Source organism: Crocodylus siamensis, chromosome 10 (genome assembly GCF_052110815.1).
Source record: "Crocodylus siamensis isolate JL-2025a chromosome 10, ASM5211081v1, whole genome shotgun sequence".
NCBI lineage: Eukaryota > Metazoa > Chordata > Crocodylia > Crocodylidae > Crocodylus > Crocodylus siamensis.
In genome coordinates, this window is record NC_143404.1 from 14,735,775 (window position 1) to 14,756,483 (window position 20,709).

Genomic DNA, 20,709 nt, shown 5'->3' on the forward strand with positions numbered 1-20,709 from the left:
ACTGAAACATGCAGCATAGATGTGGCCCTCAGAGACCAGAAGAAGAATCAGATCTCATTCTCATATTTGGCATCAGGCTGGCTCACCAAACTGTTTCTCAATGCATTGGACCATATGGTTAGTTACCTTTTTGCCTAGAGCACAGAGCAAGCAGAATACCATCCAGGGCAAGATCACTCTGCATATGTATCAGATGGCAATTATAACCATAAATCAAGGGTCATTAATGCTGGTGAAGGCTTTATAGCAGCTTTATTAGTAGAAGTTCCTAAGAGAAAAAGCTAGACTTCTCTGAGATTCTTTGTGATCTTGCCTCTTCTCTTCTGTTCTTTGAGCACTCTGTAGGTTGCATCAGCACCTGCAGGGCCCCTGTTACCCAGAAAGTTAGCAGAGATTATGAATGGTAGCCCTGCAGTGGAGAGAGAAGGGGCAAATAGTGAAAGGTACATTACATTTTTAATTCCACCAGTTTTATTAATTTCAATACCATTTGGAAGGGGGATGTAGCTCAGTGGTAGAGTGTATGCTTTGCATGTATAAGGTCCTGGGTTCAATCCCCAGCATCTCCATTTTTATCCTTGGTGCACAGCAGGACTCAGTTCCTCTGCGGAGGAAGGTGGGAAAAGGGTCCCAATCCCCAGCATCTTCATTTTTATCCTTGGGGCACAGCAGGACACAATTCCTCTGCACAGGAAGGTGGGAAAAGGGTCCAAGAAACCTTCATGTCTGAGCACGGATATCCAGGCTGGCCTGAGGGCAAAGAAGAAAAGCATACTGGCGGTGGAAGCAGGGGACAGGGACAAAGGAGGAGTATACCTCCCTGACCCGAGCTTGTAGGGATTTGGTGAGGAGCAGCACTGGAGCTCAGATTAGCTTCTGGGATTAAGGATAACAAAAAGTCCTTCTTCAAGTATATAGGGAGCAAGAAGAAGTCTCAGGGTAACATTGGACCCCTATGAGGCAGGGTATGGCAGTTGGTGACAGACGCGCAAGAGAAGGTAGAACTCTTCAACAAGTTCTTTGCCTCTGTGTTCCTGTCTGCTGACAATGGGGTGCTCTCGGGTGATAGTGCAGACAGGCCCAGGAAGGATGCAAGTCCCCCGACTGTTAGTTCACACCTAGTTAAGGATTACCTGCAGGGCTTAGATGTTTCCAAGTCAGCGGACCCAGATGACCTTCATCCGCGGGTGCTGAGGGAATTGGCTGGTGTCATTGCAGAGCCATTGGCACAGCTGTTTGAGGACTCCTGGTGCTCGGGCCAAGTCTCTGAGGACTGAAAAAGGGCCAATGTGGTCCCTATTTTCAAGAAAGGGAGGAAGAAAGAGCCTGGCAACTACAAGCCAGTCAGCCTCACTTCTATCCTGGGGAAGGTTTTTGAAAAAATTATCAAGGACCACATTTGTGAGAGCCCTGCAGGGAACTGATGTTGAGGAGTAACCAACACGGGTTTGTGCTAGGCGGATCCTGCCTGACTAACCTGGTCTCTTTCTATGACCCATGGTTGCAGGCTCCATGCAGACGGAGCCCCTGGCTCGGGGCTGCCTGTCCCTTTTTACAGCTCTGGGGCCCGGGAGCATGGCCACCTCCCCTTGCGAGGTCTGCTCCCTACTGGGGTCTCTGGCGCGCCAGCTGGAGGAGCTGCAGGCCACAGTCCAGAGACTGCGTGCCATCAGGGACTGCGAGCAGGAGATAGACTCCTACTGCCAGGCCCTTCTCCCCAGGGAGCCGCAGGGTAGAGCACCGTCTCCCTCCAGGACTAAGGAGGACTCTGGGACCTCCCGCTCTGCCCAGTCAGGGGCATGGACCAAGGTGGTCAAGGACCCTAAGGCCCACCGCATCAAGGTCCCTCCCTCGCTAGAGCTTAGCAACAGGTTCACACCTCTTGCAGCCCCAGCAGAGCCTGCTCAGTTGCCGGCTCCCACAGGCAACCCAGGCTCAACCGCAGCTACTGGTCCCGCTCTCCCCAAGTCAAAACGAAAGGTGTTTGTTGTGGGAGACTCCATCCTGCGGGGCACTGAGGGGGCAATCTGTTGCCCCGACCCCTTAGCCCAGGAAGTATGCTGCTTCCCGGGGGCCCGCATCCGAGACATTGCGGAGAGGATCCCAGAGCTCCTCCAGCCCACAGACCACTATCCCATGCTCTTTATTCACATGGGCACCAATGACATGGCTCAGAGCACCCCCAGCCAGCTCATGAGGCACTACGGGGATTTGGGAGTGGGGCTTAGGGGTCTGGGAGCTCAGGTGGTGTTTTCGTCGATCCTCCCAGTCTCGGGCTATGGGCTGAGGAGGGAGAGGAGAATCCATGCGGTGAACCAAAGACTGCGGAGCTGGTGTCATCGGGAAGGCTTTGGCTTCCATGACCACAGCCCACTCTTTGGTGAGAGAGGCAGAGAGCTGCTGGGAAGAGATGGCCTCCACCTCTCCCCCCTGGGGAGGAGGCTCTTCTCAGCCAGGCTGGCTGACCTGCTCCACCGGGCTTTAAACTAAGCCCGCTGGGGGATGGGGGGACTACTGCCACTGCTGGCCCATTGAGCAACCCCTGCAAAGCCAGCAGACCAAGGCACTTAAGGGAGCCCACCCTGCCCCAGCCCTGGCACAATCTGTGGGCAAGGCAAGAGCCCCCAAGGGCACACTTGCCTGCCTGTACACTAATGCCAGGAGCCTGGGCAACAAGCAGGAGGAGCTTGTCCCCCTGCTCAGTGCAAAGAATTATGACGTCATTGGGATAATGGAGACCTGGTGGGACTCCACCCATGACTGGACCATGGGTATAGAGGGCTATACCCTGTACAGGAGGGATCGTGTTGACAAAAGGGGCGGGGGTGTAGCTCTCTATGTGAAGGAAAGCTACATGTCCCTGCAAGCTGATGTTGGCGACCAGCATGGACAGCTAGAGACCCTCTGGGTAAAAATTCGTGGGAAAAATGGCACAAGGGACACAATGGTGGGAGTCTATTACAGACCTCCCACTCAAAGTCCTGAGCTTGACCAGGAGTTTGCCCGGGAACTGACTGAGGCCGCTTGCTCCAGGACCTTGGTTGTCATGGGGGACTTCAATTACCCAGACATCTCGTGGGAAGATCACTCAGCAAAATCCGAGCAGTCGCAAAGCTGTCTCTCATGCATGGATGACCCCTACCTGACTCAAGAAATCTATGGGCCAACGAGAGGCAAACCGCTGCTCGACCTCGTACTGGCTACGGGGGACGACCTAATCGGCGACCTAGTGATCAATGGGAAGCTGGGTGAAAGCGACCATGAGCTGACCACCTTCACCATGCGCCATAAAGCTGGCAAGTCAATCAGCAACACAGAAGTCCTTGACTTCAGAAAAGCTGACTTTGACAAGCTCAAGAGGCTAGTCGGTCAGGCCCTCAGGGACCATAGCCCCAGGGAGATGGGAGTTCAAGAAGAGTGGTTGCTTCTCAAGGAAGCGATCCTCAATGCACAAGCTAAATCTATTCCAACACGGAGGAAAGGCAGCAAGAAGTCACAGCAGCCCTCCTGGCTCTCCAGGGACCTAGCGGACCTCCTGTGGAAAAAGGAAAGCCTACAAAGGATGGAGGATGGGATTCACCTCCAAGGAGAATTATTCTGCACTGGTCCGGTCCTGCAAGGAGCAAACCAGGAAAGCCAAGACTGCAACTGAACTCCAACTAGCTTCAAGCATCAAGGACAACAAAAAGTCCTTTTTCAGATATGTGAGGAGCCGGAGGAAATGCAAGGGCAATGTTGGACCCCTGCTAAACCAGATGGGGCAACTGACAACTGATGCCCAGGAAAAAGCCAACCTATTAAATAGGTACTTTGCGTCAGTCTTTCATCAGTTCCATGGGATGCCCATGCCTGCTGTGGGACAGGGAGATCCAGGTGATGGGGATCCCCTACCCTCCATAAATGCTGACCTCGTGAAGGAACACCTTGAGAAGCTGGATACCTTCAAGTCAGCTGGCCCTGACAATCTGCACCCCAGGGTACTCAAGGAGCTGGCGAGCGTCATAGCCCACCCCCTGGCATGGATCTTTGAAAACTCCTGGTGCTCTGGTGTAGTGCCCAAAGACTGGAAGAAGGCCAATGTGGTGCCGATCTTCAAAAAAGGGAGGAGAGTGGATCTGGCTAACTACAGGCCCATTAGCCTGACTTCTATCCTGGGGAAGATCTTAGAAAAGTTTATTAAGGAAGCCATCCTTGATGGACTGGCCTAGGTTAACATCCTAAGGGATAGCCAGCATGGGTTTGTTGCGAGTAGGTCTTGTTTGACCAATCTCATTTCCTTCTATGACCAGGTGACCTATCACCTGGACAACGGAGAAGAGATTGATGTCATATATCTTGACTTCAAAAAAGCTTTTGATCTGGTATCCCATGATCACCTCTTGGCCAAACTGCCCAGTTGTGGCCTTGGCTCCACCACTATCCGCTGGCTGGGAAACTGGCTCCGTGGTCAGACCCAGAGGGTTGTAATTGATGGCAGTCACTCATCGTGGTGCCCTGTGACCAGTGGGGTCCCTCAGGGCTCTGTCCTTGGACCCATCCTGTTCAACATCTTCATTAATGATGTGGACATTGGAGTCAGGAGTGGACTGGCCAAGGTTGCTGATGACACCAAACTTTGGGGCAAAGCATCCACGCCAGAAGATAGGCGGATGATCCAGGCTGACCTGGACAAGCTCAGAAAATGGGCAGATGAGAACCTGATGGTGTTTAACACCGAAAAATGCAAGGTTCTCCACCTTGGGAGGAAAAACCTGCAGCATCCTTATAGGCTCGGCAGTGCTACATTGGATAGCACTACAGAACAAAGAGACTTGGGGGTCATCATTGACCACAAGATCAACATGAGCCTGCAATGCGATGCTGCAGCTAATAAAGCGACCAAAATGCTGGCTTGCATCCATAGATGCTTCTCGAGCAAAGCCCGGGACATCATTCTCCCCTTGTAGTCGGCTTTGGTGAGGCCGCAGCTGGAGTACTGCGTCCAGTTTGGGCTCCACAATTCAAAAAGGATGTGGAGAAGCTTGAGAGAGTCCAGAGGAGAGCCACGCACATGGTTGAGGGCCTCCATGGCCAGCCCTATGAGAAGAGGCTGAGGGACCTGAATCTCTTCAGTCTCCGCAAGAGGAGACTGAGGGGGGATCTTGTGGCTGCCTACAACCTCATCAGGGGCCACCAGCAGGGACTCAGGGAAAATCTGTTCACCAGGGCCCCCCTTGGAGTCACTAGAAACAACGGCCACAAGCTGAGGGAGGATAGGTTTAGGTTGGATATTAGGAAGAACTACTTCATAGTAAGGGTGGCCAGAGCCTGGAATAGGCTCCCCAGAGAGATTGTGCTCTCACCTTCCCTGGAGATCTTCAAGAGGAGACTGGATAGGCACCTAGCTGGGGTCTTATGATCCCTCCTACCCCCCAGTGCTCATTCCTGCCCATGGCAGGGGGTCGGACTCGATGATCTGTCTAGGTCCCTTCTGACTCATCGATTCTATGATTCTATGATTAGTAACTAGGATGAAATTTGACATATCTAATCTGACAGCCTCACTCTAAAAAGGTAACTGAAAAGATACTGAATGCTATACTTGCCCTCTCATTTAACATGAGACTCAGAGGACATCTACAATGGAGCAAGCAAAGGGTAATTGAATTACTGGATGAAATAAATGAGGTTGATCTCTCAAATATATGATTGCTCTCTAACTAGCCAGCAAACAGAAGCTGAAGTATATTCCTGCCCGAGATGCACAGAAGTGTGTTCATGGCTTCTGAGTCATCTGTGGTACATGTCATACCCACCACTTCATTTACCGTTGCTGAGATGGGAAATCCATTACAGTAAGAAACTTCCCAAAACATTTAGCATGCGGTTGTACTCTCCAAAATGACTACAAAATAATGGTATGAGCACCATCATAATAAAAAGATCTTTTACCTCTGTGCATTTAAAAACAGATCTGCTGATTTCAGTGATAAAAATACATTTTTACAAGCATATACTCCTGTTCGACCTGCAGGGCCACTGACAAACAGCTGGATTTTATTCCTCCTTGTCCTACTTCAACAGAATTATATGCCCAGTTCCAAGCAATTACACCTGTGTAAGGCCTCTGAAGATAACAAGGTTGTACAGGTGAGATTACAGGGAATCATTTGAAGAGAATGGTGTTATAAAAATTTCACCAAGATGGCTCTCTTATGCAGGTATAACTGAGAACATAACTTGTCCTGAAAGATATATGTTACTGGTGATGGGACATGGGAAAAAAGAACACTGCCTGTGTCTCACAGTCTAAGCTGTGTTTGCAGGGCAAACAGGGAGAATGGATAAACAGCTGTTTACCAGTATAGAGAACTTAAAATCCTCCAATGTCATTTTCAGAGTATCTAGTCATCCCAGAATGGCACATTAAATATATTTTCCTTCCACAGTCTATTAAAGAAAATATTCCCGATGGAATAGTGACCATACCAAGTTAGTGCAACTGTTCAGTGGAATGTCTACTTTCCTCTAAGGAACCATGCAGGGCAGCAAATCACCAGTTTACTTAGGATGCGATAGGACTGACCAGTGGGGATTTAAGGTAGTTGAGACAGTGAAGGTCACTGTGATTTCAAAACCAGCTTGTGAACTCCTTGACTTGCAATACAGAGCAGATGCTCACATTGATTCCAGTCGGACTGCTTATGCAGGGAACACTTCATCAGCATAAGCAGATGTTCCCAATCTGGACCTATTACCCTGCTCCAACTATTTTGGGAGACTACTAATTGTTCATCCCTCTTAACAGGATGTAAGGAGTGAAAAGAAAATCCATCCAAGAACAAAAGGACAGTGGATAGAGACCACTTTCCTCTGTCATCCATTTTTTTGTGCTTAGATGTTTTGGCTATTTTGTGAAGCAGAAAGTTGGACAATTTTGTGCAGAATATCTGGGAATCGCTGAGGTTGTTTCTCAGCTGAGTACTCAGATTTACTTCCACAGCTGATCCATGTCTAAGAAAGTATTGAGAAAAATTCTGATATATATATATATACATACATATACATATATATATACATACATATACATACATATACATATATATATATATATATATATATAGGCAATTGTATGCTATTATACATTTTGTATACATTACACATAGCCAATGTGCTTACTCCTTCATGGAGACCCAGTAGGCTAAAGGTCAATTTGTCCAACCCATACGTATTTAGATTACAGTCCATTTCCTGATCCTTTGCAACAGAAGACAAATAACAAGTTTCAGTCAAGCCAAAGTATTTTAGAACATGTTCCACTTGAACAGTGAGTGCTGACCCTCTAATTAGCTGCAGTTGAACAAGCAGGAAGATCCATGACAACATAATGCTTCATTATTCTAGAATCATTGTGTGTGTGAGAGAGATGCTTTTTTTACCCTTATTATAAAAAAGTAAAAATGCTTTTTAAAAATAGTCAAGAGCAACTAATTAAAAACACAGAACCCCATATGGGGCTAAGCATGAAAACAAACAACAGCCAAAGAAGAACACTTCTATAAAGTTACCAAGAGCTAAACCCTTGCATCTCCCTCATCAACACACACCCACATTCAAACTTTAAGGTAGGGCTGTGCAAAGCTTCGGGTGTTGATTCAATTCACAGGAGATTTGGCCCGATTCAGCAGCCGAATGTCCGAATCCAAATCGAATCGGAAGAACAATAAAAAAGTCTGAATCAATTCAAAGTTCTCTGAATCAATTCAGAAAAGATTCAGAGAGCTTCGGAGAGATTCAGTGATTCGGGCGGTCCCTCCTTGCTGCCGCAGGGAGCTGGACCCAGACTCCGTACAGGTAAGTAGGGGGCAGGAGGGGGGTTGGAAGAGAAGGGAAGGGTCCATGGGGGTCCCATTCCCTGCCTGTTCCCCCCCTTTCCCCTGAGCACCCACCAACCCCTGCCTGCTCTCCCAGCCCTGTCAACGGCTGCCCCGCCCGGCCTCAGCATCCCGGCTCTTTAAAAAAAAAAAAGCCCCATACTAACCAGATGCTGCAGCAGCTGTCAAGGCTTCTGGGGCATGGGACAGACATTGATGGGGCTGGGAGAGCATTCAGGGAATGGGGCCTGTTTGATTCAGAGATTCGGCCAAGTTGGCAGCAGCCAAATCTCTGAATCAGACTCGGCCGAATCGATTTGAGACAGTGATTCAAATCACCAAATTGAATCACTGTCCCCCCAGTTGGCTGAATCTGAATCCAAAAGCGAATACTAGCCACTTCACATAGGCCTACTTTAGTCAGCTCTCTTCCACCATACATACAGCCCCCTTCGACAGCCCAGCCCTAAAGTTCCCAAACTTAAAGGTCAGCTCAATTTGAACAAGGTGCTGAAAGAGGCAGAGGGGGTTATCAGAGCCAGACTGGTTTTGGTGTCTCCTCAGTGCCACCATCTTAGCCTAGCCCAGGAGAAAGTTGGGCAGGTAGATTACACACCCCTCAGACATCCAGTATAGGATTAAAAAGATGTGTGTCATCACATTGAAGACAAAGTCCAACATGGTAAAGCAGGTTCCAGGCAGCAAAAAGAGAGACAGAGGGAGTGAGGGAGAGGAAGTCTGTAAAAAATACACTAAGGTGAACAGAACTATTATCATATTTCATGACAACAATGAAGATAAAATCTGCAACTGGAGATCCTAGAATTAGTGGATGCCTATACATGAGCATGGAGGCTGCTCTGATGCACTGTAATTACAATGGTAATTACAATGGTAATTACTGCACTCTAGCAGCCTCCAGGATCTCACGTATCAGCATCCCTGCTCTTAAAAATGGCAGCAGGGGTGCTTTACGTAATGCTCCTTTGACAAGCTTTAGATAAAGTTCCCCAACTGCCATTTTGAAGTGCGGGGATACATGAGACGCTCTGGGCACTTTAATTAAAGCGGTTCTGAGAACCACTCTAGTTAAAGGGCCCCCCGCCCCAGACTCCACATGTATAAATGCCCAAAGAGTTCAGAAATAGAAATGGAAAAATCTGATCTCCATTTAAAATTGGTATATCTGTAGCTGTATTCCTCAAAACACTGTTAACCTCAAATGGCTGGAAAGTGTGAGCGCATGGACTAAAACATACAAAAGATAAAAAGTAGTGGCTGACAAAAGAGATACGAGTGAGCAGAGCTGGTTTAAGCAATTCAGCAAGTGAAATGATAGGACATAGCTGCAGGGGAACTATCAATTTTATTTAATGGCAACCAACTGCATAATAGGAAAACATAAATTGTCAGTTTTCTGGAGGGAAACTGCACAAGGAAAGCCAGCTGTACACCTAAGTCTGAAATCTATGATTGCCTTTTCCATTACAGCAGCTCTCCACCCAGAGGACTGAATACCCACTGAATGCCCATTTTTCAATGTTCTTCAAAAATTAAAAGGTAATGCAAGCCTCAACTAATTCAGTTAAGTTGAGGAAACATCAAAGTGCATGGTAACTCCAGACATGAGGGGGTAGGATGTTTTTAAAGTAATATTTAAATTAATTTAGAAATAAGGCAACATTTTCCATTAAGAAATATCAGTTGCTTTGTTTGAAAATTCAAAACTTTTAAAAATGTTTGTCAGGGCTATTTTGACTACTTGAGTTGGCACAAATTCAAGAACTTATTTTTGCCAACATGAATCTACATTTGTGGTAAAAAAGTGTCAGCATTAATTTGCCCAGTGCTAGATTTGGCAAGAATGTTAATTATCTATACATTTTTTCCTATCAACTCATACGTAAGTCAATTTCCTGTCAAAGAATGGTACAATGAGTAAATGATTTTCATAGCCTAACATACAGATTGTATAGGATTAAGAGTGATGACAGTGATGGTTACCTATAGAGTGACTAAGTCAAAGCAACAGCAACGGAGGAGTTACATTCAGCTGTCAAAAGGTATAATGGCATTGCACACATGGTATCTCATATTTTTCACATTTTTGTTTTCTTTTGGATATGGATAGATGTTTGTGAAGAGGCTTCCCCCACCTCTTCAGAGCAATAGCAAAGAAAGCAAAGAAGCTTAGCAGAGCGACAGAAAGCCAGAGCAATGGAGGGAGAAACACAGCCACCAGAACACTGATTCACGAGCTTCTGCTTCTTCAGGTTTGGTGTCTGCAGCATCTGATGCCCTTCTGTGAAGGTGAGCCCTGGGGAAGAGGAGACAGTAAACAAGGGTGTGATCCCAGCAGTCAGAGCAGCAAGGATGGAGGCTCCAGCGGAGCAGAGGAGGGAGAATTGATCCCTCAGCTCAGAAGAGCTCCAGCTTCAGAAGGCCAGCTGCAAGGTCCATCTGCGGCAAGTCCCAGAGAGGGAAGGATGGAAAGAGCTGCCAAAGACAATTCAACCAAAGAAAGGTTGTTTTTTTTCCTTTTTCTTTTCCTTGTGTTTGATATATTACCAAGTAATTTAGAGAGTAAAAGGCTGAGCAAAGCGAAAAGGGGAAGGGAATCATAGAATCAAAGGACCAGAAGGGACCTGGAAGAACTTCAGGTCCAGTCCCCTGCCATGGGCAGGAGTTTATTGGGCTCAAATGAGCTCAACTAGATGCTTGTCCAGCCTCCTCTTGAACACCTCCAAGGATGGTGACGGCACCACCTCTGCTGGGAGCGTGTTTCAGATTCTAGTTCAGAATCTATACAGAAAAGAAGTTTTTCCCTATGTCCAGCCTAAATTTTTCCTCAAATAGCTTATGCCCATTGGTCTTCATCCTCCCAGGGGGAACCTTCCCGAAGAGCTGCTCCCCTAGATCTTGGTGCTCACCCCGACATACTTGTAGGTGGCTATCAAGTCATCTCCCAGTCTTCCCTTACTCAGACTGAATAGACCCAGCTCTCAGAGTCTCTCCTCAGAGGACCTATCCTCCAGGCCCCTAATCATATGGGTGACTCTTCTCTGTACCCTCTCGAGGTTACCCACATCCTTCCTGAAGTGTGGTCCCCAGAAATGGACACAGTACTTCAGCTGTGGCCTCACCAGCACCAAATAGAGAGGGAGAAGCACCTCTCTAGATCTATTAGCAGCACATCAGCTGATGCACACCAGAGGTCTATTTGTCCTGCTGGCAACTTCATAACACTGCTGGCTCATGTTCATTTCCTGGTCAAGAACTAGTTTCAAAGTAAAAAAGAAAGAAGATAGAAAAAAAAAATAGAAAGTGTCTAGCATTTCAAGATCTTGAGACGGTTCAATACTTACCTAACCTGTGTAGTCTGCTGACAGTTACTGTTCTCTGTCTGGCATACCCATGAGCAGACCTGTTTCTCAGTTTGCCAGGACATTTTCTATCTCAAAAAATAGCATAGAAGGAGATGCTGAGCTAAAGAAAAGAAAAAAGCAGCAAAGAAAAAGAACATCTGTTGGCGGCTAACATGAACTGCCATCTAGGAACATCTGGTTGGTGTTTGGCTGGGGTATAAGGCATGAGCAACTGGTGCCACCTTAGTTGGGGGGGGGCATGGGGTCAGCAACTGGGGGAGGGTTCCCCTGCGGTGGATTGTGAGACGGCCAGTCATTGCAGCTAATTGCTGCAGCCACTTCTGAAAGTGGCTGTGGCTGTGGCAACAGCACTCCACTCCCCAGCCAGCACTCCCACTTGCTCCCCCTGCCCATCACCTAAGCAGCAAGTGCAGCCAGTACAGGGTGTGCACTAGCACTCTCAGGGAGTGCACATGCACCCCTGCCATGTCGCCACTGGTATAAGGGGAGATTGAAGCCCCAGAGAACACAAGCTCACATATCCTTGAAGAGAATTCTCAAAAAGGGAACACCTCCCGATACCTAGAAATGATAACAAGCTGTAGCAGGCAAGTACGGGGTGATTACCACTGCTAGAGTCTGCAAGAAGAAAGTGCGTGTTTCCTCCAGGCACAGTCCAATGGGGTGCATGATCTATGGAGACTTCGGTTTTCTGCAGCAGATGCTGACAATGTTCTCTGACCTTCTGGACACTTCAGTTATGAGCAGTGTATACAGCTGAAGTTTTGTGATCTGGGAACCTCAGGGAAGGCACACTCATTATTTTGGATGAATTCAACATTGGGTATATGCACAAAGGCAACATGGACACCAATTATATCACACATATGCAACACTGGGGGAAAACCCTGCTTCAGACAGACATAACTATACCTTTTGACCTAAAGAAAAATCACTTATTACTATTAGTAGGGATGGCTTTCTGATATGCTTATCCTCTAGGCAATGGCTGCTCTCCATTCAGCAGACAGCAGTATTACATTCATAGAAGCAGTGATTAAAGTAGTCACCATCACAAGCATGCAGCACTACTTTTGTCCCTCAGCAGCATTATTACTGTATTTTCTATTTATTGTATACAAAACGATTTTAATTAGTTAATTAGTCACCAATTTAAAGATTTACTTGAGGACCATGTACATAGTAAACGGCACTTCCGCATATTGACATGTGGAAGCTATATTGTGAGGTAAACCACTGAATTTTGAAAAACTGACCATCTGGAAGTGAGGCAACAAAGCTGGTGAACTGCACTGTCCTTCTATCAACAGTGAACTTAGTATTAATTACCTAAGACTACGTATTATGTTTGCACTTTGGGATTTGAATGAACTTCTGTTTCATTCATTTGTTAAATCCTACAAAAAACAACAATGGCAGCATGAACAACAAGCAGCAATCTTTTCACATTCCCCTTGTGACAGGTCCCTGCCATTGTTCCTCCCATGATTTATTTGGAAACTCAGACTGAAGTCATTAGACCACCACAGGAAGCAAAAGACATTCAAGGGGATAATGATCACAGTGAAATCTTCACAGTAGATGAGCAAAATGTAATTCATCATAATGTGTTTCTGTAATTTTGATACATTGGCCAATATTCATAATGCTCAATGGTCCCTCAGCCTCGCAGCCCTACATGCGTGTAGTGGTTGTTAGTGATTGCTCAGGAAGAAATGATGTGTAACTGTGGCAGGGCACATTTGGTGCCTGCCACTTTAAGGGCAGAAAATGGGCAGCAGCCAGGTGCCTAATGAGGGCAGCCATTTTGGACTCAGGGGTATAAGCTGGGCTGCAGTTTGCTGCAGGAGGAAGGAGGTAACATTAGGCTGAGAGGCTACTCCAGCCATAGTAAGGAGGTAAGGGCAGGGACTATGGGGTGGAAGTGACCCCTTGTCCTGGGTAAGACATAAAACTGCACCCTGCCAGGGAAGGGTGGTCTGGTGGCATGGGAGCCCCCAGGAAATGCTGGGCCAGTTACCTCCCAGGTGAAAGGCACCTTATAACCCCAGCCCCACATCCCTGGTGGTCTTCTAACGAGCAGGGGGAGCCCAGGCTCATTAAGGAGTCTTGAGGCAGAGCTTAGGTCAGAGGAGCTCAGTCCATGCCCAGGCAGCAGGGGAAAGCCTGGGGGTGCAAAAGAGACCCTGAGAGAGGGGCAAGTAAGAGAATCCCTCAGTGAGAGGGGCGACGATTAGTAAGACACTGAGAGAGGGGCGATGAACACAGCGGACCAGTGAGTATGGGTGAATGAGGAGGCCCAACGGAGGTATAGTGGCCCAGTGAGGGGCTAGGAGACAAATAGGCCTACAGTCATAGACTCACCCAGTCAATGCTCAGGTGAGGGTAGTGGGAGGACCCAACAAACTGCATCGGGGCTGACTGAGGTGAGGAGAGCTAAGCCTGAAGCTGGGTGAGACCAGGCGGATGAGTGTGGCCCCTGAGAGAAAGCAGTATGAAAGAGGCTGGGTGAGAGCCAGCAGAGTGAGTGGGATCCCAATGAGCAGAGACAACCAGAGAAGGGAGCGGGGCCCTGCCCCAGATGTGAGTAAGCTGGCAACGGATTTGGCAGCGGGGCAGGGAGAGGGTGCCGAATGGAAGCCAACAGCAGCACAGAGCTGCTGTGCCACTCCACCTGGCTTCAGAGGACCCCAAAGCACGGGGCCTGAGGTGGTCGCCCCGATTTGCTTCCCCCCCAGGGACGGCCCCACTACTGAGAGAGGGGTAGTGTGTAAGTGGCCCTCCAGAGCTGTAGAAAAGGGTTACAACTGTGTGCCCAGTTTGCTCTGGCCATAGGTCAGAGAAGTAACACCAAAGTAACATCTGCGAGGGATTGGACCTGTGGAGGGGAGGCTGGAGCAGGTATTAGGCCCTTGTCAGTGGGGTGAGTAATGGGTAGCCTCCCGCCTTAGTGACAACTCTCATATTTTTCCATCAACGCATGGCAAATGAGTGAAGTGGGTGGTTACCCCAAAAGCAGGGCAGCCGGCAAAGACCTGACAAGGAGGCAACCCTGTTACAGTAACAAAGAAACAACTGCCTCGTGAGGAGGATAAAGAAAGAGCTGTAATGTTCATGTTTGAGGTATCTACAGAACTAGGTGTTTGTGCACAGGAACCTCGCTAAAGGAATCAGAAAAATGAAAGAAGTAACCAAAATAACATTTAGGTAATGATCAAACAAAATGATATTCAAGATGCTTTGAGGTGATCATGTAAATTAAGGTGTATCTGTTAGAGGTGACTTTTTGTGGAGGGTATCAAGGTAGCTAAATATGGACAAGGCCTGCTCTTATTTAAGCAAGCCAACTGTTCCTCTATTGTGGTATTACATCTGAGTAAGGGCTGAAGTTAACATTATGAACTTAACACATGGATAGATTTGTGAAAGAAGAAGCAATAAACTGATACAATTCAGCAAAGTTCAGCAACATTAGTAAATTAACTAAAAAGTCCATTAAGGAGTAAGGGAAGTCACTAAGAATTATTTGTCCTTGGGTGCACTTTATTTGCCATTCTAAATATTAAGCCTTAAGGGGACCACAGCAACATTCTAGAGGCACAGATAGCAAAACAAAGAGAAGTTAAGAACATCGGATAATATCTAGAAAAATGCCACCCATGAAAATGTTTTATGTTTTGTTTTGAATTAGATTTTCTTGCCCTTATTTTGGTTTCCATGAAACATTTTTCCCAGCATAGTCATCCGTATTCTTTAAAATTTCTTATGCCTCCTTAAAAAATATAGGAAAAAGTAAAACATTTCTATATGTAAAAGCCTCTCTCTTTATTTTGAGTGAAGTGAATGGGAATTAAGCATCTAAGAAACATACCGGATTTACTTCAATAGAAGATGATGTCCAATACTTACATTTGATATATGACATAATTATAAATTCCCTGCAGCCTGTTCCTCCCTGCCAATTGGTGACACATAGGGATGCATGCAGGTGCACATGCACCCCATGAGATTGGCGGTGCACCCCCTGAGAGAAGCACCGCTGACACTGTCAGCGGCACCTGTGGGCAGTCGCTGCTCACCACCCCCTCACCCTGTCAGCAATATCTGTGGACAGTCGCCGATCACCACTGGCCACTGCTGACACTGCCAGTAGCATCTGGGGATGCTCGCCAACTGCTGCACCCCAAACTATGTACAAACTATGCATGATACTAATCTAAAGCCAAAAGGCTCATGATTTACCACATAGTTCATTAGTAAGGTCAACAGCATTTCAAGCTATGGTGACCTAACCCATCACTGTTCAATATGTATGTACTCCAGACCTCTTCTCCCCAAGAGGAGCCATGTGCTAATTAGCCCGCCACTCATGACTGGAACTGGGTGTTCTTTTCACGAGTCCTGGGATCCTCCAAAATTTATATGCAGGTGAGGTGCAGGGCAACCTGGTCCAGCTGCATCTCATGGAGGGCAGGGCCATACTAATCATATGCTACAGGCTGAAAGGGGGCAAGAGAGGGAATCTGGGTGAAGTGTTTTACACTCCATTTGGTGATTTTTTTTGCCAGGCATTTAAAGCTGGTGAAGAAACAGGAATCATTGGAAATGGGAAAGAAAGGCACAGCTCAGCTGTGGGTGAAAGAGGAAGTTAAAAGATATTCAATGTAGTGGCTCACCATGACTTAAAGAGTGGGCACTGAGGAGGACAGAATGCAATGGGCACTACCATATATTTATTTAGACAGGCTATTTTTGTAAAAAGGAGTACCTGCCAATGTGCAGCAGCTTTAAACCCAGTTTATGGAAATGGGAATCTCTTCCCTTGCTTGCTTCAAGGGCCTTTTGATAAGGGCAAGCAAAACTCAGGGGCATCCGGACCCTAAACCTCCAGGCTTGAGCCTGCAGGTAGGATGCCTGCCAAAGGTTTTGGAAACATCTGAATCCCCAGGTGTGGGTGGAGGATGTTTGCCACTAGTAGAACGACTTATGTTTCTGGACTCTTGGATTTGGAATTAGTTTTGGCTAATTAGGCCTTGGATACAAATTATAAATATATATATAAAAGAAGGTTCCTATGCATATCAGGTACTTTTAACACCAAGGAGAGGGTATTAGGGCTAGCTCTGGTCCTTGCAATGCCAGCCTGGTATTTCAGTGTCTCTAGGCCCTGTGCCAGTTTCCTGCTAAGGAAACACCTGCCCACTTTTTTTTTAAATGCCAAAAAGAAAGTTTCCCACCAGCCTTTTTGGCACCAGGAGAGGGTATCAGGGCTTGCTACAGTCTCTCTGAGTTCTAGTCTAATACTGCAGTGCCTCCAAATCTGGTGCTTCTTCCCTTCTGGGGGAATAACTGCCCACTTTTTTAAGGGCCACACATAAAAAGGTTGTCATCAGCATGTTTGCCCAATACAGGCCATGTGTTTTATAGCCATGCTCACTGTTGGCTGCATTTAATCAGCTTCATAGCTGGTTTCTATGACTAAGCACATGCTGCTTTTAGCAGCAGTTTAATGTTAGTATATTTAATGAGGTTTCCTTCCCTGCAAAATTAAGATGAGGAGCTCATCTTATATTTGAGTAAATATGGTAAGTAGTTTAGGACAATCTCTCCAGGCACCTAATTGCACCTTCAAGTACCTAAATACCTTGGAAAAATCTGCCCTGAATTGTTTTATTGCAATTTCTAAAAACAAACCTAACAAAAATGATTTAATGGCAAAATCAGCTATCCATTGCTTTATACTTCTTTCTTAACCTTAACCAGTGATGTATGCTAACAAGTACTGAGTGTCTGTGTGTTTCTCAAAATAAAATGCAACCAATTTCTTAATACAAGTAGAACATTTATCACTTCCCCTGTCAGTATTTTGTTTGTGTACTAAACACCTTTCCAATACTTTGTCAGGTACCCAGCCAGTGAGCTTATTGGGAAGTAGTCTGGAGACAGCAGAACAAACATAAAACTAAGCATATGGTGCTCAATTCAAAGAAATGATGTCAGCTTCATCACCACTGAGATCTCAGAGAATGCATCTTGGATGCAAATTTGCCTTGTGAAACCAGGGGAAAAATAACAGTTATATTTCTAAGGAAATAAGGTAAATAAAACTGAACTGGGAACAAACTAAAAATGGTTGGCAAGCTTGTCTATTCTTTTTTCCCTTGTTTTCAAAAGTCATTAGGATTTGTCGCTACCCCAAATTTGGATTATACTGAGAATGTGCTACACATAGGAGAAAAACATATTAAAGAAGCAACCCAACAATATGAGAATGAAATTGGTTTCTAAGCTGTGTTTGAATAACTTACCATGACATTAATGTGGTTCTTGTGTTGTTAAAGGGCTTTTTGGAGGAGTTTATTTTTATTTTCTTCCAGTAGGTTGTCAATACATGTGATACAAGAATTCGGAATAGAACCAACATTGAATACTTGATCTTTACTTCTATCATATATTATTCTTACAGTTTTGTTTCTATAGGGCACTTTCCTATTTTCAATGAATGCCAAATCTCATCTGTTGTTATCTGAATGGCAATCATACCTGAGACGTAAAGAGAAGTATGAGGAACAGTAACCCAAAACATGAAAAAAAAACTCTGTAATCCTGAACATTCAGGGAATAATAACCTCTGGCAGGAAGGTTAATTAACAGAAGGCAAAAAAGTTCTCATTAAATGAATTTAATTAACCTATGATCACTTGTCAGCTGCAATATTGTAAATGAAAAAAGGACAGCAGGTAGTTTGGTCATTTACCATTTTTTTCCCTCTTACATTAAAAGAATGAGTCATGTTTCAGTGGCTTCCTCTGCTCTTCATCTCTGTACACATCTACCATTAGCTCTCAAATGGAGTGCAATCTCACAAGGTGCTGACACCATCCAGTAACGTTCAAGATTGGTCCCTTATATACCATATCACACTAGCAACAAAAGTGGAAATTAGCTGACAGTCTAGCTGCAGTTGAGAATTACTAGGTGATGCTTATTACAGACAAATTTACAAGTTCGGTTGAAGGGAATATAGAATTAGATGGGACAAGTTTGTTAGCTATGATATATAGTTCTTTTGGAAGCTGAGTTGACTTGTTAACTAAATCTTTTCTAAGGTGCAGAGTTGTTGCTTACAAGGTACATCAATAGCAGCACACAAAACATGGTGTCAAAAAGATATTCCGGGGGGGGAGGGGAATGCCTGGTAAAAGCCATTAATTTCATTACTTTTCTACCTGACACTACAGTTTGAACCTGTATCACCCTGAAGGAATACACATTATGACTATGTTTCCATGAAAATGAATAGCAAATCTCTTCCTGGTATCAGAAGGAGCAAGATTAGACATTAATTTACTGCCTTACTTAGCTGCAAGTATGGTATAATGAAGGGCCGTACAACTGGCAGCCTGCAGGCTGCATGCAGCCCACAAGGGGTTAAGTTGAGGCCTTCAGGCTCCTAGTCAGCCACCACTTCCCATACTGCTCCAGCTCCAACAGCCCTTGGAGTCTCTAGGCTATCCCTTTCACCTCTGGCTTCATCTTCCTGCCCTGACTCAGGGGATGTAGCAGTGTGGTGCATGGCAGGAAGCTAGGGGTAAACCAGGGGCTGCATAGGCACACAGTGTACCAGTGCGGAAGAGGTACAGGCATGTGGTGCAGTGGAGGGGTGCAGTGCTGGGGCGGAGAGGGCGCCCATGCAGTGCATTAGGACGTGTCCCTGCAGTGTGCAGCCCAGGGAAATATTCAGTCCCCTGCTGCTTAGAAGTTGGTCAGCCCCAGTATAATGAATATGATAATAACAGCACAGCTCATGTATATGCTTCAGACTAAAAATTCAGCTTTATACTAATTATTATTATTATTTAAATAGCACCCAAAAGTATGCTGGGCACATTGCATACAGATACATTTACAAACTAATATTCACTGATCTGTGAAGAATTATTCATTCAAATGATGTGTGAATGACATTTTACTAAATATTTAGCCACCTGTATTCATGCCAGAAAAATAATAATTCTTATAAGTAAATGTCTCTTCATGCTGTGGTACTTCTTGATGTTGCTGCTTTATTTGTTTCTGGCAGTTGTGATTATTTTCCGGCTTTTCTTATCTCTGCCACTTTTATTTTCCTGAACACTCTGACAGTCATTTTCTTTCATTGCTGTTTGTCTCCATTATTATTTTCTGTAATGCCAGGAGTTTATGAGCTGGAATTAATAGCAACCATGGCTTTTGGCTATGCCAGCCTAGTGCACCCGTGAAAGTTATGGCCTATCCTTTCTGTAGAGCAGAAATTATTTTGTCCTAAACATTGCCTCCAAGTGAGTGTCTCTATTAAGGAATAGTAAAAACTGCTGATATCTTCATCTCACTGTCTTTGAATTTCTGTATATCTGCTTCAGAGCATGTATTTATTCAGGAGATTTCTCTGACAGCCACATTACTGTAATCTGTGCAAGATGCCTTTTTTCTTCTTTTTTTTTAAATTAACCAAATCAGTCCAATGGCTAGTTCCAGATCTTTATTTAGCTTCATAGGTCAATTCACATACATAAAGGTAGAAAGCTAGTTATTTGTAAATGGATATATTTGGTTTCTAAACAACAGAGAAGACAACCTAGAACAGGGGAATTTCAAACTGGATCAGATCTGAGGTCCGTGTAGGCCAGTAGCCTGTTTTTGATGGTGGACAATAAGAGTTGATCCAAAGGAAGTTGTAAGAACTCTGCTGTAAGCAATGAGAGTTTATCTGACCCCTAAAGGCAGCATCCTGATCTCTGATAGGCAGATTGGATTAAGACCTGAAGCAGGAGATTTAATGTATTTCCAAAATTTTGTTATTGGTAATTATTATACGTTGAATAGTCTGTATCCAGCAGCTTGCTGCAATGTCAACCTAAGTCTTTTTCCTTGCAAAGTACATTGAGGATCTTCCCTAGTTTTCCTAAAGACAAATTACATTGCATCCTGTGTGCACCAAAATCTAATCCCCCTTTTGCTCTACAATATCCTTCTTTCTTACTCTACTGCTTCCCACACACAGTCTACGATTTGTTAGATTTGTATTGTAGAAGCACTGAGAGACCCCACTCAATATCAGTGCATTATAATATGTAAAACCAATCTCTTTCCCAAAAAGATTATTTCTGTCTAGTTTGCTTTCACAAGTAACAGTAGAGAATTCCTCATAAAGTGTTTTTGCAACCATAATCCCATGCATGACAGACCTGCTCTTCCTTTCCAGTCTTGCATTTCTCAAAACCACAAATATTGCCATATCACCTTATGATCTGAAATAAGGCACTTGATAGAAGTCATAGGGAAAGAAGGGAGTGGGTGTTAGGAAAACTCGGAGAAAAATTTATATATATAGGCTTGAACTTAAATGCTGGTTTCTAACCAACAGACGAGGAAGGTTCTGGAACATCCATGTGGAAGATAGCATAGAGTACATCCTCAGCAAGGTTTCA

At 45.3% G+C, this 20,709-nt stretch overlaps 1 non-coding gene across 1 annotated transcript; it reads left to right on the forward strand.

Moving 5' to 3' along the window:
- The first annotated feature begins 497 nt into the window (after positions 1–497).
- Positions 498–569, forward strand: TRNAA-UGC (transfer RNA alanine (anticodon UGC)). The gene has a single exon. It is a non-coding gene; the product is annotated as a tRNA-Ala (tRNA).
- The last annotated feature ends 20,140 nt before the right edge of the window (positions 570–20,709 follow it).